The 25,656-nt window shown below is 45.1% G+C and overlaps 2 long non-coding RNA genes and 1 pseudogene across 4 annotated transcripts in view; 2 read left to right on the top strand and 1 right to left on the bottom strand.

Annotated features, from left to right (window-relative positions):
• The window catches only part of LOC308577295 (leucine-rich repeat neuronal protein 1 pseudogene), a 57,058-nt pseudogene extending 46,379 nt beyond the window's left edge, over positions 1 to 10,679 (top strand). For both annotated transcript variants that reach the window (XR_014013445.1, XR_014013446.1), the window contains exon 2: positions 121 to 10,679. The product of XR_014013445.1 is annotated as a leucine-rich repeat neuronal protein 1 pseudogene (transcript). The remainder of the gene's footprint in view (positions 1 to 120) is intronic.
• Positions 10,680 to 14,169: 3,490 nt separating this feature from the next.
• Positions 14,170 to 16,567, bottom strand: LOC308577361. The gene is made up of 2 exons (XR_014003609.1): positions 15,936 to 16,567; positions 14,170 to 15,872 (listed from the first exon to the last, which is right to left on the bottom strand). It is a non-coding gene; the product is annotated as an uncharacterized lncRNA (long non-coding RNA).
• Positions 16,568 to 16,578: 11 nt separating this feature from the next.
• Positions 16,579 to 24,782, top strand: LOC308577367. The gene is made up of 2 exons (XR_014003616.1): positions 16,579 to 20,684; positions 20,730 to 24,782. It is a non-coding gene; the product is annotated as an uncharacterized lncRNA (long non-coding RNA).
• The last annotated feature ends 874 nt before the right edge of the window (positions 24,783 to 25,656 follow it).

Below are 25,656 nucleotides of genomic sequence, written 5' to 3'. Positions count from 1 at the left end.
CTTGCTTAAAGAAGGTAGATTTCCGGGGGGGGGGGGAGTAATTTTTTTCTGTAACGGAGGTGGTAGGCCAAATAAGTTTGGAAACCTCTGGTCCAACTCATTCTCTCTTTTGCCTTCTAGAGATGAGCTTGCTCCATGGACTGCCCTAGAGCTCACATCTGACAGATCAAGATTTTCTCCCCAGCTAGACCCGGCCTGTCTGGGGAGGACACAATGCCCTCCTTCCCGCTCCGCACTCTGCTGGTGCTGCTCCTGCCAGGATTGCTGCCTGCCACCCTCACCTGCCCGCCACAGTGCGTCTGCGAGACTCGCCCGTGGTTCACGCCACAGTCAGTCTACCACGAGGCCCGTACAGTGGACTGCAATGACCTGCTGCTGACCCAAGTGCCAGGGAATCTCTCTTCAGACACCCAGGTTCTCCTGCTGCAGAGCAACAAGATATCCAGGGTCAGCGGGGAGCTGCAGCACTTGCTCAACCTGACGGAGCTTGACCTCTCGCAGAACCACTTCTCCAGAATCAGCGATACTGGGTTAGCTAACCTCTCGCGCCTCATTACGCTTTACTTGGAGGAGAACCAGGTGGAGGAGCTACCTGACCACTGTTTGCATGACCTCACGTCACTTGAGGAACTTTACATAAACCACAACCGCATCTCTTCCATCGAGCCGTTGGCCTTTGCCGGTTTGAGCAGCCTACTTCGGCTGCATCTCAATGCCAATCATCTCCGTGCCATTAACCACCGCTGGTTCCTTCCTCTCCCCAATTTGGAGATCCTGATGATTGGAGAGAACCCCATCTCGCAGCTAGAAGGGGGCAGCTTCCAGCCACTGGGACGGCTTCACAGCCTCGTCTTGGCTGGGATGGAGCTAAGCGAAGTACCCTCTGATGCTTTCCGAGGGCTGGATTACCTGGAAAGTTTGTCCTTCTATGACAACCATCTTCCACATGTTCCCACCAAGGCACTGAAGGGCCTTCCTCTCCTGAAGTTCCTGGATCTCAACAAGAACCCCATCGCAGAAGTTCGGACAGGGGACTTCAAGGACATGCTGCACTTGGAGGAGCTGAGCCTCAACAGCATGGAGGATCTGACCGGCATCCACAAAGACGCTTTTGAGAATCTCCCAGAGTTGGCAAAGCTCGAGCTGTGCAACAACCCACGTCTCTCCTACTTGCATCCTGGAGCCTTCCGGGAGGTGCCAGCTCTTCGCACCCTTTTGGCCAGCAATGCGGCCCTCAGCCTCTTCCCTCTAGGCCTGACAGGGGCCTTGCCAGCTTTGGCAGAGCTCAGTCTCTATGGAAACCCACTCCGCTGTGATTGCCCAGAAGCCTGGCAGCCGTTGGCCACGGGACATGTCCGGTTAATTGAGTCCCAAACCACGCTCTGCACCCTGCCCTTGGAAGCCGCTGGGCAACAGCTCCAAGAAGAGCTGAAAGGTGTCATGGGAGGATCATGCCTGCCAGAAATCTCCTCCAAGGCTCTCTCCGAGAGGCTGGAGGTATCGGCCGGCTCAACAACAGCTCTGGATTGCCCAGCCAGCTCGGAGCCACCACCGCAGTTCCACTGGATAACGCCATCAGGGGGGAAAGTGACCACAGGGTCAGGGAGGCTCCATCTGAGGGTAGGGGGAACTCTAGAGATCAGTGCCACCAGCCCGGCAGACTCAGGAGTCTACACTTGTGTGGCGTGGAATGGGCTGGGCTCTACCAGCCACAGTGTGGTCCTTGCTGTGACGGAAGACAGACCCATTGTCCCCATCCGGTTGCTTGTCCTTGCTAAGAAGGTTCAGTCACATTTTGTGGTGGTGGAGTGGACGACATCCTTTGCGGAGGGGAGGAAGAGTGAGAGGAGTGATGAGTCCTCCACAGCCCACCCACCTCCTCCACTGCTGCCGTGGTCGTCAGCTACCATGCGAATCCATAATCCCCACCTGAGCTACACAGCACGAGTCCCTGTGGGCATCAAGGAGTTCAACCTCACGCACCTACAGCCAGCCACCCGCTATGAGATTTGCCTTACTGTTGTGTCCTCCGTTCCCAGGTCCTCGGCAGCTGCTGGTTACGCAGATGTCCCCCCATCCTTGGTGGCCTCCACCAGCTCTTTGGAAGCTGCCTTAGCAACCCCACATGCTTCCGCAACTTCTCTGGATTCCTGGGCAACCCAAGAAGCGTCTTCCGCCTCTTCTGTGGGTCATCTGACAACCACAGTTTCTTTGGCAGTTTCCAAGGGCTCCTCGGCGCCCCCAACAAGCCCCTTGCCAACCTCTGCCATGACTCCGCCTCTTCTGCAGCTGCCCCGCACCCAGCGCTCCTGCCTCAATGTCACCACCAAGGAGGCCTCGCTCGCAGTGGAACTGATGGGAGGTTGGGCTGGAGGAGCAGCCTTGGCTGCCGTCACCGGCTCCTTGCTGGCCGCCCTGAGCGCAGTGCTGCTGCTTCTCTGCGCCTCGCGGCGACTCAAGGAGAAAGGCTGCCGTCATTCGCTCAAGAAGTACATGCAGCATGCGGCGGCCATCCCGCTCAACGAGGTCTACCCGCCCCTCATCAGCTTGTGGGATGCGGAGGGGGACCCGCCCCTGCCCATGGCACCGCTGGCGCAACTGGCTCCGCCCATGTCAGCTCTGCCCCCTCCTCCAGCCACAGGAGGGGGGCACCCTCTCCTGCTGCCCCCTCCACCAGGCCAGATTGACACATCCAAGACCTACCTGTGGCAGCAGCCGTGAAGGAAACAGGTGGCAGGTGGGCACACACACCTCTGCCTCCTGCTCCTGGTGGGAGAACTCCCTTCCCCATGGATTTTAGGGTATGGGGCTTCCCAATCCATGCCCTTTCCTCCCACTTTTCTTCCTTGCGCACCCACCTTTGCATACACCGCCTCTAGAGAGCACCAGGAAGCTAGATGTTTATTCTTTAGTCAAGGTCTCACTGTGTAGTCGTAGCCAAATAAGGAGGGGAGCGTGACAGGTGAATGACAGAGCAACTGGGACAGTGTAGCCCCTGGGGGGCAAGGGGGGAGAGATGAGTTTTTGAATAAAGCTGTGGCATTAGAGAACACAGAGAGTGTTTGGGTGTGTTGGTTGGAAAGGAAGCCAGCACAGAACATCCCTGTGCAAGCTGTGAAATGCATCCATCTTACCCAAAGTAAAAAATAAGTTGCTTTTAGAAACTAAGGTTGAGATGCTTCCCTCTTGTGGGCATTTGGGGATTAACAGGCCAATTTCTCCTCCTGGGCTGGACTGCAGCTTCAGTTTCAGACGGGAGAGAGGAGGAGAGAGAGAGACCTGTCCAGATCAAGGCATCCATGGCCTTTAGAGACCCTAAGCACTGGGGGAGGGGTTTGGTGCCCCCAAATTCATGATGAAAAATAAAAACAATACTAATCCCCTAAAATATATTTTTGTTTTTCAAAATGACACAAAAGTTACACATATGCCGAAATGCACAAGCATAGAGGTCCCGCGCAACCGCATTATTGTGATCTACTGTAGCAGGACCCCCCCTGGTTTAGGTGGGTGTTAGGAAGAGAGCAGGAAATGGGGGAGGGTGCCTAGGAGAGTGTAAGGAAGCCTAACAAAGTTCTGAGTTTTCACATGTTTTTTAAAAAATATCAAATGTCATTTTATTTTTTAAAAATCTCATTTGTGTGTGTGGGGAGGGGGAGTTTGGTACCCCTGCTTTTCTGATGCCCTAAACACATGCTTAGTCTGCCTGTTGGATAATCCAACATTGCGTTAACAGCAACCCCATGCTCTGGCCTGTATGTCCTCTGTTCTGATCCCAGGCATACAAGGACAGATGGTGCATACCTGAGTGGCAAAAAAAGGCACTTTGCTCAAAGGGCATTACTTCTCATGTTCCAGGACTATGAGCCATGGCATTAAAAACTGGTTTTGCAGTTTGAGCCCTGAATCTTGTGAGCTTTCTCCATGCTGTTTTCCACTGGCTGGCTTCTGGCTAGCCTCAGCCAAACCCCATAGACTCTCTTTGTCGGAAGGTGATGAGTCAGCCGGACCTGACCATCTTTTACCATTGAGAGTTGGCTGAGCTTCCTCAGAAGACAGCTGGCAGTTGCTGAGTGCTAATCCTGTGGCCCCATCATCATCATTTCCCCAATCATTTCAAGTCCTTTGAAATTCCTTGACCAATTGAAGATGATTCTCACACCAAATCCAGGTTACAGAAAAGGTTGGAATCGTAGAATGGTAGAGTTGGAAGGGGCCATGTGACTCATCCAGTCCAAGCCCTGCAGTGCAGGAATCTTTTGCCCAGCGTGGGGCTCAAACAAACGACCCCGAGATTAAAAGTCTCATGCTCCACTCACAAAACATTATGGCGGAAGCAGGAGAAACAGGAATGGCCACCCCAGGGGTTCATATTATGCATAATTTCAGAGGGGAACATGCATTTTCTGCTGCAACAGTGTGACCATGCTGTCTCAGTACACACCCTTCTGCTCTTCAGGAACACCAGAATGCAGAGTGCTGTAATATGGCCATTGATAGGATATTGCGCTTGCAGCACTGAAGCCACTGTTTGGCTCAGCTAGTCCACTGGCACACAACATCACAATCCTGACAGCAATGCTGACATGGTTTGCAGGCCAAACCCTGCGAGGTAATGGGAAATTGTCACTTCAAATGCAAATAAAAAAATATTGTACAGGAAGAACCTTGTAGGGCAGGCTGAGTGGTAGAAAAGTATAGGACAGGGAGCCAAGGGGCAAGACGGCTAAAGAAAGGGTCAAATGCAAGCAATGGAATAAGAACGAATAACCTGGGAAAAGGATAGGCTGAGGACAAGACTTGAGGCAAGGAAAGGGACTAATGAGAGAGGGGCTTCAGATGATGAAATCTCTAAATTCTTAAGATCAGCTTGCCTTTGGGGGGTAGAAGGATACAGAAGGTACCAAGGAGTAGGGCTGCCATACATCCGGATTTCCCTGGCCATTACCAGAATTTCAAAGGCAGAACTGACATCCATGTGGGAATGTTAAGGAAAAGGAAAGGATATATTGAATAAGTATTATCCTTCCTTCCTTCACACCAGTGAAGGAGTGAGTGATGTAGCAGAGCAGATTCCCCTTAATATAGCAGGGGAATATAGTAGGGAGCTGGTCTGCAGATTTGTTTGAATCTCTTTAGTTGAGTAATCTAATCTGGCTTGTCCAGCTGGGTTATTCCTGGTGTCCCCTTTGACCCCTCTTAAAAGAATAAAGACACAAGAGTCTTTCCTTAAAAGTAACAAGAAGCTTACTCACATTTCAGTTCACGATTTGATCCCTGAAAGGCAGGCTTTACTTAGTAGTTACATAACAAACTGAGTTCATTTCACATGGAGATTGAGCTCATGTGTTGCTGGCGAAGAACCAGCAGACAGCAAAATTACATTAAGAGAACAAAATGGTAGCAAGAGATCAGCACGAGAGGGAGATCAAGAGAGAGAAAATGGCTGCATGACTCGGCTCCTTTATGGAGTCAGCCAGGGCCACGCCCATCTCCCAGGTCACATTCAGGGGAGGATGCTCCAGACCAGCAGAACAGGAAGGTACACTGACTGGAGTAGCATCCCACTCCCTGTGCCCACTGGGGAAATAAAGAATGTTGTACAGTACTTGACTCTTCCAATGGATTACATCCCACAATCCAGGCGGCACTTTCCCTGATTTTATGCAAGTCAAGTGAAAAATCGTGGTCTCTTGGTGTTTTTGTAAAAAAAAAAAAAGCTCAGCAACTTGCTTGTCCTAGTTTTTACATTTTGAAATATGGCAACCCTACCAAGGAGGAGGAAGTCTAGAAGAAACAGGAAGTGGGGCAGAGTAGGAAGTGGGCTGAAAAACCTGGTGAAGACATGGGACTGAAGGTGTGCCAAGTCCAAGGGGCCAAGGTGCCTTTGGCCCCTCAGTGTTGGGGGGCGCTGCAGAAACTGGTGCAGCCTAGCAGAAGGCTGCACTGACCTGTGCAGTGTCCAGAGACATGTGTGATGTCATGCACATGCAACACACACTGGGGCCCCTCAATCTTGGGGGCAATGGGGTGCTTCTGAGCCAAGGAGAAAGAAGATTGTGGTGCAGTCACACTCATGGCCTAACAGAGGAGGAACTATGTCCTGTGGCCAGGAAGGAAATCTCCAGACAAAGGAGGAGATTTTGGGGGCTGGGTAATTGTGGACCAAAGACAGAAGGGAGAGTCATGCCCTGTCGCCTGTGTGAGGCAGAAATGGGGCACCTGTGGCCCTCTAGGTGTTGTCCCAACTCCCATGATTCGCTGACCATTGACCATGCTGCTTGGGGCTGGTGGGGGCTGGAGCCCAGCAGCATCTGAAAGGGCCACATGCCCCCCTTGCCACCATCCCTGCTATAAGAGCCGCTGGGCAGGGCTTGAACTCTGCCAGTTCTGTTCTCAGCTGCCACTGCAGGAATGTGACCTGGCAGCCCCATAGAGGATAAGGATGAGGATCAAACTCAGAAGGTGGGTGGGGGCAGGCAGGATGAATTTCACAGTGTGGTCTGGATTAATGAGCCAAATTCCTTTTCTAGTAGAAGCTGTGTGTTCTGTGGCAGGAGGGCCAGCAGGAGGTCCTGGGGGCTGAACATGGTGCTCACTTTCCAGAGAGAAATGCCACTGCTATTGAGCCCATCAGAAAGTGGAATGCTCTGCTTGCGGTGCCTTGCCTGCTGATAGCAAATGTAGCAGAAATGGAGGCACCCTTAGCAGGGGGGCGGGGGGCAGAAAAGTGGGTGCAACCAAAGGCAAAAATGAACGGGGCAACAGATGTGGCTTTTACCTTTATATAGTCGGCCGTGTTCCACCCCATACGTTTAACACATGGCTTACCCAAGGAATCCTGGGAGCTGTAGTTTGCTAAGGGTTCTGGGTATTGCAGCTCCATGCAGAGTAAACTACAGTTCCCATGATTGTTTGGAGGAAGCCAGGCACTTCAAATGTATCTTGCAGAAGTTGGAGGCTTGTACAGCAACCCCAACTGCCCAGCCCCATGGATCCACCCAGGCAAATGAGAGGCATGATGTGAGTCCAAGCACACATTCCAAGCCAGCCCCAAGCACTCCTATTGGACAGTCAGTGGGGCCAGGTAGGGACAGCATGGCCTAGGGAGCAGGTGTGCACTGGCCAGAGTCAAAGGGCCAAAGAAAGCCCCATGGGCAGAATGGCCGTATTTGGCTCAAGGCTGAAGGTTCCCCACCTCAACCTAAAGCCACCTCCTGAGTGGATGGCAGCTGGGTCATCCGGAGGCCAGGGCACCTGATGTTCAAAAATACGGGTGACTGGAAGTGTTTCATTCACAGTGGGCATGGAATGAGTCCTGGGCACAGGTGTTGGTGTGGCACAGGCCATGGTAGAGAAGGAGGGTTTTTTCTGTTGAGGGCTCCTTTCTCTTTGCAGAGACTCTGTTTGTGGGTTCATGCCAAGTCGCTGAAGCTGATGGGAGGGGGCCACAGCTGCAAAGGGAAGGGCCACCCCTTTTCCTCTGCCTTTTTCACCATCTCCTTTTCTATCCAGTGGTTCCATCCGGGACAGAGGCAAGTCACTCATGAAAGATGTCTGAACTTGCAGCTGGAGTCTCCTTGCAAGTAATCCCTAAGCAGCCAATGAGATGTCATCTCAGGAAGCCCCCCCCCCCCGTGTTATTTATCATCACTCCAGCAGCCGCTACAAGCTGCCCAAGGGAGGAGGCCAGCAGTGGTCAGCAGCCATGGAGAGACCTTGGAGAGCCCCCAGGATGCTCCCTCACAGCCACTGCTGCTCAAGACAAGCGCTAGTGCTGGCAGGGGAATTAGGAACGTTAAAGGATCAGATCAGAAGCCAGGGTGGCTTTCATAATTCTGGGACTGTCCCTGGGAAATAGGGAGACTTGGAGGGTATGCAATGAGATTTGAATGAGCCTCTTCCCCACAGTGCTACACCACCTCTCTGAAGATCTCCTTCACTGAAGATTTTAGATAGAGTAGACTGTGGAGCTGGGGGTGGCCGGGGGGGGGTGCTGGAATGAAGGAGAGCCCCAGGAGAGTAGAGGCCTTTATCTTGGCAGCCAAATTTGGCTTCCACCCCCACATCCCGCCAACACTGCAGTCAGCCAGAAATAGATCAGCGTGCATTAAGGAACAAAGAGAATGGCTGTGGCAACCACAAATCTGTGCTACTTTTAAAGCAAACAGCTAATGAGTGCTTTGGAGAAAGGAAGAGGAGGAGCGAGGGTTTCACCCACTCATTAGGCCCAAGATTACCAACTTTTCTGCTATTTGCTGGCAGGCCTCTCCGCTTAGGTTTTAACAGCTGCATGGCCAGTTGAAGTTCAGAAACAGAAGTTCAGCAAGTGAAGACTCCTGCAGTCTTGCAACGGCAAGGCCAGAAGGAGATTCGTTAACTGAATTTCTGGTGGTTGCACAGCTTAAAGGCACAGGAGCCTTGCCCCAAATGAGAATTGACAACCCTAGAGGAGGCCTGACTAATTAACTGTAAATAAAAAGTAGGATATTTTAAGAGCATTGGTAGCAGTGACATCTCAAACCCCAGAATAACAACAGCAAGGTTGCTTTAACACATGAAAGGATATATTTTTTAAGTGATGGGTTTCCTGCCTTTGGCATACATACCATAAGCTCATACATTTTTAAAAAATGAACAACACAAACCAATGGATAGATGTAAGTGCTGTCAATGGCAAGATTGCCATATTTCAAGAGGTACAAATCCAGACACAGTTGCTCCAAAATGTTGTTGTTGTTGTTGGGCTTTTGGGGCAATCAGACAGTGGCGTGGCAAGTGCACTTCTGAACTTGCCATCTAGGAGGCAACAAGGAAGCGACCACTGCACAGCACTTCCGCTTCCATCAGGGGGAAAAACTAAATCACGGACATTTACTATTAATTGAAAATTCCCCCCGGGCTCCAATTTAGCCCACACACTCCAGACATTACCGGAAATTTCCGGTATATAAGGCGTCCCTAGTCAATGGATGTTCCCAACAGTGTTTGAAGCCAGTGTGGGATGGAGCCACCCTCTCAACACGGCACCCTCCCCAGTCAGCAGTTACTAGAAGGGCATTTTGAAGAGAGGTGACTAGGGAGGGCAAGAGTCCCGCCTCACCCCTTTAAGGGTGCTGCCCATGCAGGTGCCATGCTTTACAGCAGGTGGTAGCAACTGGGAGAGGGAATGGTATTCCTCAGTCCTGGGACCACCCATGGCTGGTTCTTAGGGTAGGGTCTTATGACTGTATGTACCTCAGTAGGCCTCTAGGGTGGTGCTCTGCAGCAGGAAGCACATGCCGAGTGCAGCTCTGGACAGCTAGCCTCTGTCCTCTATGGCAAGACCTGTGGCTCCTTTGTGCCACACACATCCCTGAGCGTGGGGAGCGCCATCTGGAGTGTGTGTTAATCTGAAGGGCTCCATGTTTCCCTCTGAAATTCTGGAGACCGACTGAACTGCACTTCTGCCTACCAATAAAATTCACAAGTCCACCTGAGCAAACTTGAAATCAACAGGACTTACTTTCCTCCAGTGAATGTAAGGAGAACACAATAGTTTAAAACTTCAAAGTGGGGGAAATGAGTGCAGCAACTGCGGGTCGATCCAGGCTGAGTGTTAGGGCTGCTAAATCTCAAAATAAAAAAAATACAGTGAGTCCAACAGCAAAGCCCAAGGGGGTTTTGGGGGGGAGAAGCAGTGCCCAATAGTTTTTGACATCTTGGAGTGAATCCTGCTACAAAAACTCATGCTAGATGCACATCTAAAAGCACAGGAGGGTGGGTAGGCCTCACTCAGTGTCTTCCTGGAAACAGGTCCAAAAGCAGAAAATCCAGTGACACTGGCTTTACGTGTGTGTGTGTGTGTGTGTGTGTGTGTGTGTGTGTGTGTGTGTGTGTTGGGTTGGCAACACTACTGAGGACACACATTATGTACCTGCCCAGGCACTCTCTTCCACCTCATTGTTTCTCCGCTTCCAATCACCCCTTCCTGAAGCAGCTTTTCTTGGGGTGCTGTGGGGAGCTCTCCAGGTGCTGATAACACTGGGCAACAATTTTTTACTTTTTGAATGTTGTCTAGATTTCTACAACTGATTTAGGGTATTTTTGCACTGCTGAATCAGGAAATGGCATCCGTTTCTCTCCATCAGGTCAGGTTTTCTGTAAACTGAATGGTGGGCATTGATAAAGGTAAGTACACGTAAATTGCATGTTGCTTCACCATTTTTCAAACTTCAGGGCTTGAACTTCTGTTTCTTGGAACTCCTGGAATGCTCAGCAGCACGGAGGTCTCTCTTCAGAGTCCAACAGTAGTCAGCAACCCTGATACCTGGTCTCCATCTCTTTCATGTCCTGATGGAATCTCTCCCCCTGCTCGTCACTCATTGAACCCAGGTTCTCAGGAAACCGGTCCATATGTGAAAATAGGTAGTGCATCTTGACGCTCATGTTGCAGCCCAGGTTTCTGAAAGCAGTCAGCATGTTGTTGACAAGTTCTGCGTAGTTTCTGGCCTTATTGTTGCCAAGAAAGTTCTTCACTACCAGAACAAATGCCTTCCACGCTTCCAGTTCCACTTCGTTCATTGAGTTTCCGAACTCTGGATCTCTGATGAGCTGACGGATCTGAGGACCGTCAAAGATGCCAGCTTTCAACTTCTCCATGGTCAATCCTGGAAAAGCCTGGCACAAGTAAATGAAGCAGTCACAGTTAAGCTGAGCTTGATGTGCAGCGGTGGGAAGAGTATTCTGTCTCTGTCCACCAGAGGGTCGTTGATGACGTTCCTTTCTTTGCAAGGCACCAATTCCTCCCGCACAGGCCAGTCCTTCTTCGTGTAATGCTGAGCATGGTCCCTACTATCCCACATGCACAGAAAACATGGGTACTTGGTGAAGCCAGACTGTTGTCCCAACAAAAAGTTCACCATCTTTAGGTCAACACAAATAAACCACTTACACTGATCATAACCAATTTTCTCCAGCACATACTTCACCGCTTCATAGTTCTCCTTCAGTGTAGTCGAGTGAGCCAGGGGTATAGAGGCAAACTGGTTGCTGTTGTGTAGCAGAACACATTTCAGTGATCGCTTGCTGCTGTCAATGAACAGTCTCCAATCTTTGGGTTCGTACTGTGGCACTCCAAGCTTGAGCAGAAGCTGTGCAATATCTGCACAGTACACCAAGTCCTTCTCTTCCAAGAAAAAACAGAGGTACTCTTGATGCCTGTTGCGCAAGAAGCTGATGCGAGCACTGTCAGAGAGGAGGTTTTTTCCCTTCAATCTGGATGCCAACAGTTCGGCAGAGTCTTTTGACAAGCTGAGGTCATAAACTAGATCATTCAACTCCTTTTGGGAAAATGGATGTGAAGCATCATCTTCAAGAACCACTTCTTCTTCTTCTTCTTCATGTCCTTCAACACTGGAGGCATCTTCGTCACTAATGTCAGGAAGTTCTCCGAAGATAGGCACTGGGATTTCATCACAATGAGCTACAGGACAACGTGCTGATTGAAGATCAGGATACTTTGTGGGGCAGCTGATCCCCCAACTTTATGCTTTGCTGGACCAATTTATGGAAGATTTCGAGGTTTTATGACTTCAAACTGATCCCTTTTCGACATAATCACCCAGAACTATCGGACCTGAATACTTCTTGTCATTAAAATAATCATTTCCAATCAAAACAATTATTTGACAAGGCATTTTACCCCCACCAACTTCTTCTAAAATGCTCCACACAAGCGTACATGTGAACAAAAAATGTAAAAAAGACATGTGGCCATAGCTTAAAAACTTGACCTGATTGAGCAAAACCAATGTGATTTTTGGATTCAGCGCATCAGATTCATCCTAAATCAGCTGAAAAAATGCAGACAACAAATTTGTTGTTGACCAGTGTAATGTGAGTCAGTTAGGCCCTGAGAAAGAAACTTTAGCAAGGCTGGTTAAGGGCTGCTTCTTGCCTCAGGTGTCATCTCCATTATATAAAGGGAACCCTTCTCAAGAGAGAAAGAAATTTTAGGTTTTGAGGTGGTGGTGGGGAACACAGCACGACTATTTTTTCCTTTGCAATAGATGAAGGTTGTTCAAGAGTTACTGTAGATGGTTTCTGCTCCTCAAGGGCACCATCGTCGTGAGGAGAAGCAAAGGCCTCTCAGACAAGGTGGCCAAGCTGGTGCAATTTAGGAGCAGCAGTTTGTCTGAACTATGCCACGTCTCTCTGGGTTCAAACTCACCAACTTCGGCCTTTTGGGGGGGTGGGGGAGAAGAGACTCTGGCCAAAGAAAATACACAGAATGGGAGAAAACTCCTAGATCATTGCGCATATATACTTGAGTCAAGGCGTATTAAGGCATGAAAGAAATGTGTAATGGTCAAAGTTATAGAGATTCACAAAAAATGAAGCAGCATTCTGTTCATCAGTGAGATGCAGCCACATTTAGCATAAGTGTTTTGTTTTTCAATTCTGCATATTTAGCTTTTTGCTAAGGAAGAAGCAGAAAGTGCTGCTTTGGGCATAGCTCACTGTGGAAAAGCAACACAGAAATAAATTGAATTAACACTTTCTAGACTGGCCCAAAGTCAGTTGTTTTAGGAACTGCGTGTGCGTAATCCAGCTACTCAGTGGTTCCATCTTCGTCATTCCTGCCCTGCTGGCTTCAGCCAACTAGACGGAGGCAGAGGAGGAGGAGGAAGCAACCACCCTCCTTGACATGTTCTACTCTGAGGAGCTTTTGCTCTTGGGGATGGGGGAGAAATGATTCTGTTTGCCTTTGAAGACAAACCTATTGAATCCACACTTTCCAAAACAATATGTAACCCAAAATAGGTATCCTTCAGAATTCAGTTATCCAGATTTTTTAATTCTCCAAGCAATGCATTTACAAAAATGCACATATTACAGTAAAGTGTGCATTAAAAGAACATATTAGTGAAAAAAATTTAAATGTATATTAGGGGAAATTGCTTCCAAAAAGGTGTACATTAGTCAAAATGGCAGACAAAAATGTGTGTAGTATGCTGATGAATTATCACGAGGATGTTGTATTGTTTTTCTTATGCTCAACTTGCAGCAGAAATGTAGGAAACTGGATTTAAGATTAGAAAAATGGGAAACCGAGAGAACTGAAATTAACAAACCTGCCTATCTCTAACTGCTACTGCCACGTCACTCCAGGCACGTGTACAAGACAGCCACTCAAGGTCAGCCCTATCAGTAGGCAAGCTGAGGCAGCTGCCTCAGGCAGCTGATTTTGAGTGTCAGGCAATGGCAGCAAATGGTTAGTTATTTAATGAATTCTTTTTGTATTTTTACTACCGGGGTGGGAAAGGAAATTTTCTGCCTTCGGCTCCAAACTAGCTTGGCCAGCCCTGGATACTCCTCTGTCTTGTAGAAGGGAAAGCCATTTGCTGTTTGGCTTCCCATAGCAGAATGTCATGGGGCAGCCCTGATAGGCTTCCACCCCATGGTTCCTCCGTTGCCCTGATTGCTGTGTCACACTCACGTGGACTAAGGTAGGAGCAACTGTAGTGAGAGCTCTGCGTCCCCTGTGAAAAACGGTGTGTGTGTCTTTGTTGCCTATAGTTTCCCTCTGCTCTCCATGCCTGGCTGCAAAACCACAGCTAGAAATTCCTCATAACTCCTCTCCCTACAAGGGCAAACTACACATTACACAGCAACTTGGCATAAGAGAGATATCAAGAAGGCATGGTTTGCATCAGAGAAAGGGAGCAGAAAGGGAACCCTTTATCACCTTCTTCCGTTGACATCTCCCCCCCCCCCCCACTTTTTAGCAATATTAGCACAGGCTGAGGCTATCTGGGAAATGACCGCAGAGAACTGAGAGGATTTGCACGTTGGGGGGGGGGGGGCAGACACAGAGAAATTTATCAATTCTATTCAATAAATTAAGTTGTAGAGAGGGACACTGCTGCCCAGGAGCCATTAGCTGCAGGCAGTATCCCAGTCCAGAATGAGTCTCCCCCGCCCCCGGGCCCCCGATCCAGAGCATGTGCATTGGGGTACACTTCCAGAGTAACATGGCTTTGGGTTATTGAGGTAGGTGCCACTACTCCCACAAAGAGTGACATTTTGTGTGGTTTACATTAAGTAGCCCAAGGGAGAAAGAGGCTTCCAAGAGACTAAAGGATCTGGAAACAGTTAGGAAAAAAGAAAGAGTCAGCAATGAAAGGGTTTTGTTGAAAAATAAATTTATTTACAGGGCAGGATCCCAGAGAGAGTCATCATAAAAAATAAAACAGGATCCAAGCCCCAGTGCAGAGGTAACCAGAGAGGAAGAGATCCCCATCACCCCTGGCTCAGGGCACCAGACCAGGTCAACAATGAAGAAGATCAGGAAGGGGGAAACTGCAGCACATCTACTTCAGCATGTTGCAGGATCCCAGCAGATTATCTACTTCAGACCAAAGTGCTAAATCCCTGGATTTTGCCTGGGTCTTCCCATGTGTCTCAACCAGTCCCTGCCACATTGGCACTCTGTAGGACTCAAAGTGCCATTGAGATAAAAAGAGAAATCCTGAACAGCACAGACCCAACAAAATTGACAAGTCCTCAAATACAAACAGAAGCATGTTCAAGCGAGGAAGGCAAAAAAAAAAGTCACTTCTTTCCACGGACAATTGTTAGTTACTGCAGCAAGTTCCCTTGCTATATATTAGATGAAATTATTTTGGAATCAATGGTACAAGTCCCTTCCCCATAGCCCAGTCTGAATGTGATGTGAGGCTCAGGGAGAACTGGTGCAAGCCTTTTAAAAAGAGGAAGACACCACATTCCCTTCTCTTGGGCACACGTTACTTTATGGCCACATCCAGAGGCTATTCATTTAGACATGGTCAAGATGTGATCTTACATCCTCAACAAAGCTTTGCAAAAAGTCTCTTTGGCACCTTAACACCATGAGAGATTTAGTGCAGCGCAAAATTTCATTGACTAAAACTCACTTCATTAGACGCCATTTGATTTCATGACTTGTCTTTAAAAGCTTGTATGGCAATATTGTAAGCCACAAGACTGAAGTTCAGTTCAGTTTATTAGTCACAACCAAAAAGGTTTTACCCACTGTGACTCTGTTTTGCTTTAACTTGACTTTTCTGCTTGGCCCTGTCTCAACAGACACACTGGCCAACAGACGTAGCTTTGAAATTTGACAATTATTATATTTGTTTATTAGCAGCTTTATACAATATTGTAATTACCAGTGAAGTTAAACCAGCTTCTTCACTTAGCAAATTGAAGCTGGTAAGGTTGGAGAAAGGTCTGCAATTTCCACCTTCTGCCCGTCATGCCTATTATACAGAGATTTTACCTAGTCTCTCTATATAATAACAGCCACTCCCTGGTACCCCATTGTTGCTTTATTCAAATGTCAATGAAACATAAAGGGATCAGTTAGTTTGGGAGACGTAAAGGAGGCTATATATGGAAGGGTTGGGCCTCAGCTGAGGTGAAGAAAGGAAACAATGTGGTTCTAAAAAAATGTTTAGGTAGGGGTACTCTTATTTTAACTCAAGCAAATTGCCAGGAAAGGAAATGAAGCCACCATCAGAGGTGGTAACAACGAAACTGACCATCACCATGCTAGATTCCAACTCCTACCTCACACATTAAACGCTCGCTTCTGTCTAAGGCTCAGGAAACACCGTGCCAGGAAATGGGGCCGCCATCAGGGGTAGCAGCAGGACTTTTTTTTTAGTTTCTTCTCCCGTTAGATTCCCAAAATATTTAGGGGTATGCGTACCCAGGGGGGAAAGCACTGGTTCTGGTTCTTGCTTCTTCCTGACTCCCCAATAAAAGGGGGGCAGTGCATCAGAAAACTCCTTCTTTTCTCATCCACCAGTGGAGCTCCAATCTCAGGAAGTGCAAGAGCTGCTCAGCTTACAAGGCTGGAGAAAGAGTTGGGAATAAGCAAAGGAGGGTAGGGCCACACACACACACACACACACACACACACACTGCGTATTTAAAGTACATTACTCTGCCCAAATAATACCAGGAAGTGTAGTTTACCCCTCACAGAGCTACAGTTCCCAGCACCCTTAACAAAGTACAGTTCCAAGGTTTATTTTAGGGAAAGCTATGTGCTTTAAATGTATGGCATATGCAGCCCAAGCATGGGAAAAGGCTGGAACCCTAGAAAATCATCAGCTTTTAATTCATACTATGTGATAACTCCACTACCTCCTCATACAGCTTATGATTTCTTTCTCTCAGGATTCTATCAAGTCAGGAAGGGCAAATACAGTTTAGTGAAACTGTTGCTTAAAGTTATTTCTGCTTTGAGAGCTTGCAGCCACACGTCTGATTACTCCTGAATTTCACCAGATGTTGGCATGAAAGGATTCCAACTGGTGACTCAGCAGAGTTTCCCTCAAATCCTGAGAAGAATGCTGTAAGGAAGCCCACTGAAATCATTGGGCACACTTTTAAGCACACTGAACTCCACAAGGGATCAAGCTGCAATGTGTATAAACAAAAACAAAATTACTCCCAATTAGAACATTGCCCCTAAAAATTAAGCACTCCCACTTCTGGGTGCTGCCGAATGGTGGACGGAGCAGGAGCCTGCTCTCTCTGAAAAACCTAAAAGGGTTCATTTGAGGCTCTTCGGGGTCCTGCTGCCCGAGACGTGAGGTCTCTTGCTCTCCCCCGCTGCTCTGAAAAGGGGAGGGGACGAGTTCGAGCCGCCGGACAAAGGCTCCAGCGAAGAAAAGCCTCAAGCTCCAGCCAATAGCGCTTACCTTTCCCAAAAACTGTAAAGCTGAAGATAAAAAACTTCTGGATTATTTGGAATACCTGGAATACCTGGATTGATTTGGCAAAGCGATGGGGTGTTAAAAAGGAAGTCCATCCCAGCCGTGGCTTCCTTTACTCTGCATGGGAACATTCTACAAGTGTAAGAGGATCTCTGACTTTCACTTCTTTTCTCCTACTAATACTGCCAAAAGATTAAATAGTTAAGAAAATTTGGATAGAGGACTTGACTTTGACCTTATTTAATATAATTTTATAAGGTCAGTTTTTACTTTTATTTTTTATGGTTTTTGACTTTTATTTCTTTTTTTCCTGCTAATGATTAAATGCTAAAGGATTGATTAATTAAGAAGATTAGATAGGGGACTTGGTTTCAAGTCCACCTCCCCCCCCATATTTTTTAAATTTATCTTGCAGTGGTATGAAGGTAAAACCATTCCTTTGTGTTATTTAGAAATGAGTAACCTTCTTGGGGAACTGAGCACCCAGGTCAATTTTGGGAGTTGAAATCTTGCTAAACAATTTTTAATTTCTTTTTTTTTAAAAAAATACTTTTTTACTTTGAAAGTTGAGGCATTGAACTGGAGACATAAAATTTGGATTTATGTATTTATTTTAGCAAAAAAGTTGAGACACTGAATTTGATCTCTCTGCTAGGGAATTGTGAATAATATTGAATGACTTGGCTTGATCATCATTTTAGACATTAATTCTAAGATATCCAATACACATATTGTAACCTGACCTGCCAAAAAAATGGAATCTTCGCTATTATAATTCAATTTTTAAAATATATTTCTTCCTCATTATCATTATCTTGATTGATTTGGGCCTATGGGGAACAAACTAAAAAAAAGCCTGGGAACACTCCTGGATTGGGCTTTAAGAAGCTGAAGAAATATTCCTCTGGAAACTGGATTCCTGGCTCTCTGGTTTTATCATTTTTTATTTTTATCCTGCGAGTTTAACATTGGATTTGATTCCTGAGTGAAGGGTACCCTTTCCCTTTTCTTGTTGGGGGGGATTGAATTTGCCTTTTAAGGTGTTGTTTGGTTGGATTAAGAAAAGCTCAGAGAGTAAAGCCATTTTCCAGGCTTTCTTCCATTCCCCCTGTGTATTTCGTTACAGAGAATGACAGGAAAAACTATAAATAACCTTTCCCTTTGGGTGAGCAGAACTTTGTTTTGAGGACAGTCAGCAAAACAGAAGAAGTGTTTTTAAACAGGGGGAGATAGAAGAAGAGGGGAGGGGAGGGGAGGGGAGGGGAGGAGGACATCTGTTGATGGGAAGTTGTAATTGCATCTGGATTTTTTTTGTTTTCTCTGTTGAAAAGAGAAAGTGTGACACCTAGCAGACAGAAAAAAGTACATCCAATAAAACTTGTGATAAAATTAGGAAAGATTGTGTTAATTAATAGAAATAAACCATAGAATTATAAATATTTAGATATGGCGGCAACACCCCCCCCCCATTCCAATAGGAGCCTCGGTGGCAACTCCAGGACAGAGGAGAAGGGGTTCCGCCCAGGAATTAGAACCAAAAACTGATATTGCAGAGATGATTATGGATTTAAGAAAGGAAATGAGGGAGAATGCAAAAACATTGGGGGGGTCAACTGGATCAGAATACAAAATTTGTACTAGGCTTGACAGGACAAATTAAAGAATTGACAAATAAGATGACAGCTTTGGGAATATCAGTACAGGAGCTTAAAACTAAGACACAAAGTTTAAAAGAAAAGACAAAGAAAGCACAGGCAGAGGGAAAAGACTGGATAAAAGATCAAGAGGAAGGGGTTTGCAGAAGCGAGGGCCTTGCAGGAATCAGCTTGGGATGCAATAGCAGTATTGGAAATGTGCTTCCGGGGAATTCCAGAAGAATGAGAGGAGGATATAGGGTCTAAATCAAGCATGGCCAAACTTGGCCCTCCAGCTGTTTTGGGACTACAACTCCCATCATCCCTAGCTAACAGGACCAGTGGGCAGGGGTGATGGGAATTATAGTCCCAAAACAGCTGGAGGGCCAAGTTTGGCCATGCCTGAATTCCAAATTAATTAAGGAGCTGTCAGAATGGACAGGGATTCAGGAAGAATTGGTGGGAAATTCAATAGACAGATCCTTCAGAGTTAAATCAAGTTATGCTTGATTGCCAGGAGATTGCCTAGTAATTTTTAATCCATGTGTAATAAAGGATACAATATTAAAAATGAATTATCAAAAAAGATTACAAATTATCAAAAAAGATTACAAATAGGAGAACAGAATTCAATCATCCTGAAGGAGATACCTATTGGATTACTTTTAAAACTAGCTAATTACAAATTTCTGACATATGCTCTGAAAAGTAATTCCATATAGATGGGAATTCCCAGAAGGAGTTTCCTTTACATATAAGGGTAAGAAACAAAGGTACAGAGACATATCAGAGGTACAGAAATTTTGGAGAAAGTATAAAAAAGAATTAGAAGTGAAGCTCTTGACAGAAGGCGAAGGGGAGCAAAGACAAGAAGAGGTAGAAAAGCAACAAGACTCGTAATTAGATAACTAGAAATAATAAAATTTTAAAACAAATCAGAATGGTAGATTTAAAAGTATTAACTTGGAATGTAAATGGCCTTAATGGTAAGGCAAAAGGAAATAAAATAGAACATGTGTTGCAAAAACAGAATTTAGATATAATTTACTTAAAAGACACTCATGTAGCTAAAAAAACATAGAAGAGTCTTGATAAATAAAATAATTGAATTGGAATTTGTAACTCAGATAAGAGAAAGAAAAGTGGTATCATATGTAAAACCCAAACTGGAGCCAAAACAATTATTTAAGGATGTGAAGAGAAGAATGATTGCAGTACAAATAACATCACAAAGCGAGAAAATAATCTTAATTAGAATATATGCACCGAATGAGAGAAAGTCAGAATTTTTAAAAAATGTTAGAAGATAATATGTTGGAATATATGGACCAGAAGATAATTTTAATGGGAGATACAAATGGGGTAGTCTCCCTAGAGATGGACAGAACGATAAGAAAAACAGAAACAAAGGAAGGGAGACTACCCACAACCTTTTTAAAAATGGTGGAGAATTTTGGTTTGATAGATATTTGGAGATTTAAACACCCACTGGATAGGGAATTCACATTTTTTCCAGAACCACACCAGTGCAGTGGAAGAATTGACTCAGTATGGCTCTCGAGAGAATTATCGATACAGGCCTAAAAGGTAGATACACAACCAAGAACACTTTTGAACCATAATTTAATAATACTTGAATTAAAGGGAGAGAAATACCCTGTGTAGATGGAGATTAAATGAGGGACTTCTAGATAACCAGAACATCTTACAAAAAGCAGAAAAAGCCCTGAGGGAATATTTTGAGCTAAATTTAAATCAAGAAACAGGTAGAAAGATGGTCTGGGATGCTAGTAAAGCTGTAGAGAGGATTCTTTATCCAACAAAATGCCAATAAGAAAAAAATTAGAGAAGGAGAAAAGAAAGAAGTATTGGAAGAATTGAGTTGGTTAAAAAACCAGGGAAAGTCAATAAAACAAACAATAAAGATGCTACAAACACAATATTCAATTATAATAAATCTGGAAATAGAGTGCAAAATAAAAAGGAGGAAACAGCCAATTTTTGAATATGCCAATAAGCCAGGTAAATTACTAGCATGGCAGCTAAGGAAAAAACAGGGCATAAATTTAAGAAGAAGAAGAAGAAGAAGAAGAAGAATTTATTAACACCCCACCCATCTGGCTGGGTTTCCCCAGCCACTCTGGGAGGGTCCCAATCAAATATTAAAAACAAAATACAGCATTAAACATTAAAAACTTCCCTAAACAGGGCTGCCTTCAGATGTCTTTTAAAAGTACTTTGAAAGAAACAAAGAGAGATTTGAGGTAGGATGAATTTATCTTTTTGGGGAAGAATATCAGTGATAAAAATGAATGTATTGCCAAGAATGTTATTTTTATTTCAGTCGATACTGGTGATCGGCAGTGCGGGACACTTCAAGGAATGGCAAAAAGATATTTCTAGATTTATTTGGCAGAGGAAGAAACCAAGGATAAAATATAAATTGCTAACAGATGCTTTCGCCTTACCAGATTAAAAATTCTACTATAAGGCATCCTGAATTTGCTGGATCCAGGAATGGATAACATTGAAAAATGCAGATATTTTAGATTTAGAAGGACATGATAATAGATTTGGATGGCATGCATATTTATGGTATGAAAAAGCAAAGGTACACAAAGATTTTCAGAATCATTTAATAAGAAAATCATTTTTTATGGTATGGGGAAAATATAAAAACTTATTAGAACAAAAAAGCCACCTTGGTGGCTCTCCCCTTTAGAAGCTATATCTCAGGAAAAAACTGAATATGAGAAGTAATTGGCTGACATATAGAGAGCTGTTAACCAAAGTAGAACACCAAGTAAAACTAAAAGACTGTGAGGAGATAAGGGATTTATTAATGGATTGGTTAGAGTTTCACCAACTAAAGGATATTTTTAAAAGACAATCAGAAAGGTTTTAATTGTGAGATAGCAAGATTTCAAAAAGATCTATTAGAAAATAATCCCAACTTATTGTCGAAAATGTACAGTTTGCTCTTAGAATGCCATACAAAAGATGAACAGGTCAAGTCAGTAATGATACACTGGGCAAAGGATTTGGGACATAATATTTAGATGGCATATTGGAAAAGGTTATGGAAAACAAACTTGAAATTTACGGCATGTTTGAAATAAAATTATATGAAAATGATGTACCGGTGGTATTTGACTCCTAGTAAGTTAGCAAAATGTATAGGACAAGTACAAATACCTGCTGGCAATGTAAAGAAAAAGAAGGTACTTTTATCATATGTGGTGGACTTGTAAGGTAATAAAAGCCTTCTGGGAGATGATATATAATGAAATAAAAAAAATGTTTAAAATACCTTTGTTAAAAAAACAGAAGCTTTCTTATTAGGAATTATAGGTACTAACATCCCAAAGGAGCAGAAAATCCTTTTTATGTATGCGACAACAGCCGCTCGGATCTTACTATCCCAGAGATGGAAAGAAGACAAAGTCCTTACCAGAGAAGAATGGCAAGCTAAGCTGATGCCAAAATGGCAAAGCTGACTGGAAAACCCAGGAACCAAGAGAACAATTTTTTTTAAAGAATGGGAAAATTTTATAAGGAGACCACTGTAAGCAGATGGAAACATTCGCAGGATTTTAATTCCACTTGTATTATAATAAATACTTTGGCTAATATGGATTGATATAAAATTTAGAGTATGGAAGAAGTTGTAAATGTTGAAAATAGAGGTAGTGGGGAGAAGTTGCAAGATTCAGAGTAATTTCAATATATGGATATGTATTTGGATTGTTATAATTTCATATTTGTAAAATCAAATAGAAATGATTTCAAAAATATAAAAATTAAAATTAGGCAACCCCAAATGCTAAAGTATTTTCTGATTGTTTTGGCTTATAAAATAATTCAGATCCACTGATCTTGCAGAATTACTCTCAATTTACAAGACAACTGAACTTAAGAAGGAAAATATATGCAGTGTATGTTATTTGCTGCAGTATTGTGTTCCATGGTCCTTTTGCAGTCACCTCTTGAACATGCCTCCACACGAGGATCCCTTTGTCACATGGGTCAGCACTAATGTATGGCTACAAAAGTGGTTTTACTCCAGCACAAAAAATTATCGAAAGCTGCACATGGTGAAGGGAGGAGGGGGAGCAAAACACCACCCTAGGACTGCATGCGGTTCCTTTGACTCCTTTGGAGCCGCGCCCTCCTAAGTCCCCCGGGGACTTTCAAGCAATTAACCCTGAAGACACAGGCTTCAGGATGGAGAGCGCCAAAGAGGCCGTTTGTCCTAGGCAAAAGGTTGATAAAGCTACTTTGCTGGGTGCTCTCAAGAAAACTGGGACAAGCCCAATGGCACCTGCATGAGAGAGGCTCCACGTGGAGAGCCAGCGATTGGAGAAAGCCCGGCTCAAATGGTTCTAAGCATTGTGCAGGCTCTCACATGGCTTGACCATATCAGTCAATCATGGCTTACTTGATCTCCTCACTGTTTGCATATGGTGTACTCAAAGTGTAACCATATTTCACTTAGTTTATATGAAACAATATTTGCATTTTACTGATTGTTTACTCATGGCTTACCTGCGGTTTGCATGTTGGATGGCTAAAGCTAAACCACAGGTTATTGATGAAATTACGTTACAAGTTCATCGTTTACAAATACTTACACATGATGTATTAGAGGGTTACACAATGTCTTGCCATAGTTCACTCTTCCCTTGCCTGCGCGTTGCCAATGGTTTTTCCTTCCATCTGCCACTTGGATACACTGGGCTCAGCCACAATGTATTCTCGTTCCCACCTGTTTTGCTATCGTGTAACTCATGGCTTATGCTGGTGTACTCACAGTTTGCGCTAAAGCACACCTTACTTTATACACAAATCACACATGATTTGTTCATACTTAACACTCGTGGTTTGTACCTGATTGAGTTGCAGATTGCTGTTTACACAAAGTGCCTAATTTATTAAATAAATCTGTAAACCACCCCTTGTAAAGCACTTAAGATTTCTCCCAATGGGAGGCAATATGGAAGTGCAAAAAAGTATAATCATTATTACTATTAAATGCTACACAAAGGGATGATTAAAATTAACCACATATTTCTTTTAAAGCACAGAAAATCTGCCACTTAAAATGCTCTTCGGCCACCTCTTGTCTCTATCATCCAATCTCTATTCCCTCTTGGCTTCCTCTGGCTTCATAACTTGTGGTAGCAAGAGCGCATTTAGCATCATCAGCCACAAAAGGGATCGGCTTCAAAAAGGAATGAAGCCTATGCATCTTAATTACTTCTAAAGTTACAACTGGGTGTAAGCGAATCAGGGCCAAACTGGACACAAATGCAGCAGGTGTGTGTTTTCAAACTGCAAGAGGGGCAGATGGGTGGGGGCGATAACCTCTTACCCCACCCTTTCCATAGTTTTCTCGCAGCTAAACTCACTTTCCATATGGGATCCCTGCTGGTGGAAAAACCATGCAGAACAAACTGTGGGGTGGTAAGCTGTGAGTCAAGGAGGGTTTCATGTGCCTCATGCAGAAGACCTTCTCCCTTTGTCAGCTCCTCCCCAACCACAGTTTCAAGGTGGCATGGGGTCATTTCCATGTTTAAATACATGGGCCTGTAGTCAACTTACCTGTCACCATAGCAAAAGCCAGTGCAAGGGCTCCCACTAGTGCAAAGGGGCCTTCTCCCCCCTCCCCCACACCCAGCCTTCCCCAAATGTGCTCTGGAGGGTCAGGAGAACCCCCAGAACACCCCCAGGGGGAGGAGAGGAGTGGCTATTCCATCTGGCAAGCAGAAATGCTGGCACTGACAGAACTATCAGAAGAGCATGACACAGAATTCTTCCCCATGGATTTCATGCTGTTGCTCTAGTTTGGCCCTCACATACCACAGAGAGAGAGAGAGAGAGAGAGAGAGATTTCAATGAAGTCACTCTTCATCCCCACATCCTGTGTGACCCAGGTGTACAGCTTGGCACAGTCAACTATACTCTCCATTCAGTCAACCCTTCCCACAAGGAGGGAGGCCTTGGTCGCGGAGGAGCTGCTGAGCATCTGCTACCAAGTCCCTGAATGCATGCATCCAGGGCTCTGGACAGCCTCCCTGGGCTCCCCTAAATCAATGCTCAATGTTTCCCTGTTGCTGAAGTTGGGGGAATCTCAGTAATGGTAGACATGTTGTCTCACAGAGCAGCCTATCCATCGTTGTGAACTTCTAACTGAGGGAGCGTTCTGGGAACAATCTGAAAACCATGGCCCTCAAAACATGTCCCATAGTCTTCTGTCCACTTAAAAACCAAACACAACTGGAGAGCCAAGCGCTTCTCGTTCCCACTTGCTTTAAAATAAATCTTGATCTCCCACCCCCACCTTAAAAAATAGATATAAAAAATGGACAGATAAAAAGATAAATATAGCTTTAAACCATCTACTATTCTCTCAGTATGACTTTTTTGATAATAGATAAAACTGTGATATATACTCTGTGAAAAAATAGAAGGCGCCAGGAGTTCTGATTAGGAATCATATGATATTTCTGAAACAGTATCTTTTCTGCTTCATTAACAAATAGTTCTGAGGAATCCCCACAAAAACCTCAAAGCAGAAGGGACGGAGTTTTCACGATCTGAGGACCCAAGTTAAAAACTCACCTTATGAAAAGACACAGCCCTTTTGTAAAGAGTCACAAATTCCCTTTTGATGTAACTGGAAGGAAGTGGGAAGCTGCAGAAAGAGGCTTAACTTCCTTTTCACTGTTTCCATAGAAAGCCTCCCCCTCCCCTGCCCCCTTGTTTGGGTTGCAGGAAATGACCAGGATACCCTCTAACGTGGGAATTTGTCACTGCAGCTTCCAGGGTGACTTGAGAGCTGGAAGTAAGTGAGGAGGTATGTGAGGACTTTCTCTTTAGTGACCAGTCAGCAAGTTAAACTTCCCCAGAAGATGGTCAACATCTGATATTTCTCCACTGAAGAAAGAAATGAAGCCATTAAGACCGACTCCCAAGTTGAAAGGATTAAGACTTCTCGCTCGGTCATTTCTGTGGTGACCTTCGTCGTCAGCAAATAAATTAAGGAAACCATTCTGTAAAGTCGGTGGGACTTCCATTCTCTGGTCTCCACATTGACGAACTGGTGACCTTTGACCTTTAGGTGCATCAGTACTGAGGTGCATGTAGAAAAAAACAAAAACAGGGCTTCCTCAGCTGCAGTTGTGATGTCAAATGGAATGTCTAACATATCCAAAAGAAACACCAGAAACATCTCCCACCTCACTGAGCCAAAGGACTCATGGACAACATTG

The sequence above is a fragment of the Podarcis bocagei genome, assembly GCF_964188305.1.
Source record: "Podarcis bocagei genome assembly, chromosome: 17".
Taxonomy (NCBI): domain Eukaryota; kingdom Metazoa; phylum Chordata; class Lepidosauria; order Squamata; family Lacertidae; genus Podarcis; species Podarcis bocagei.
Note: the sequence above shows the minus strand (reverse complement) of the source record. Positions and strands in the feature narration are given on the sequence as shown.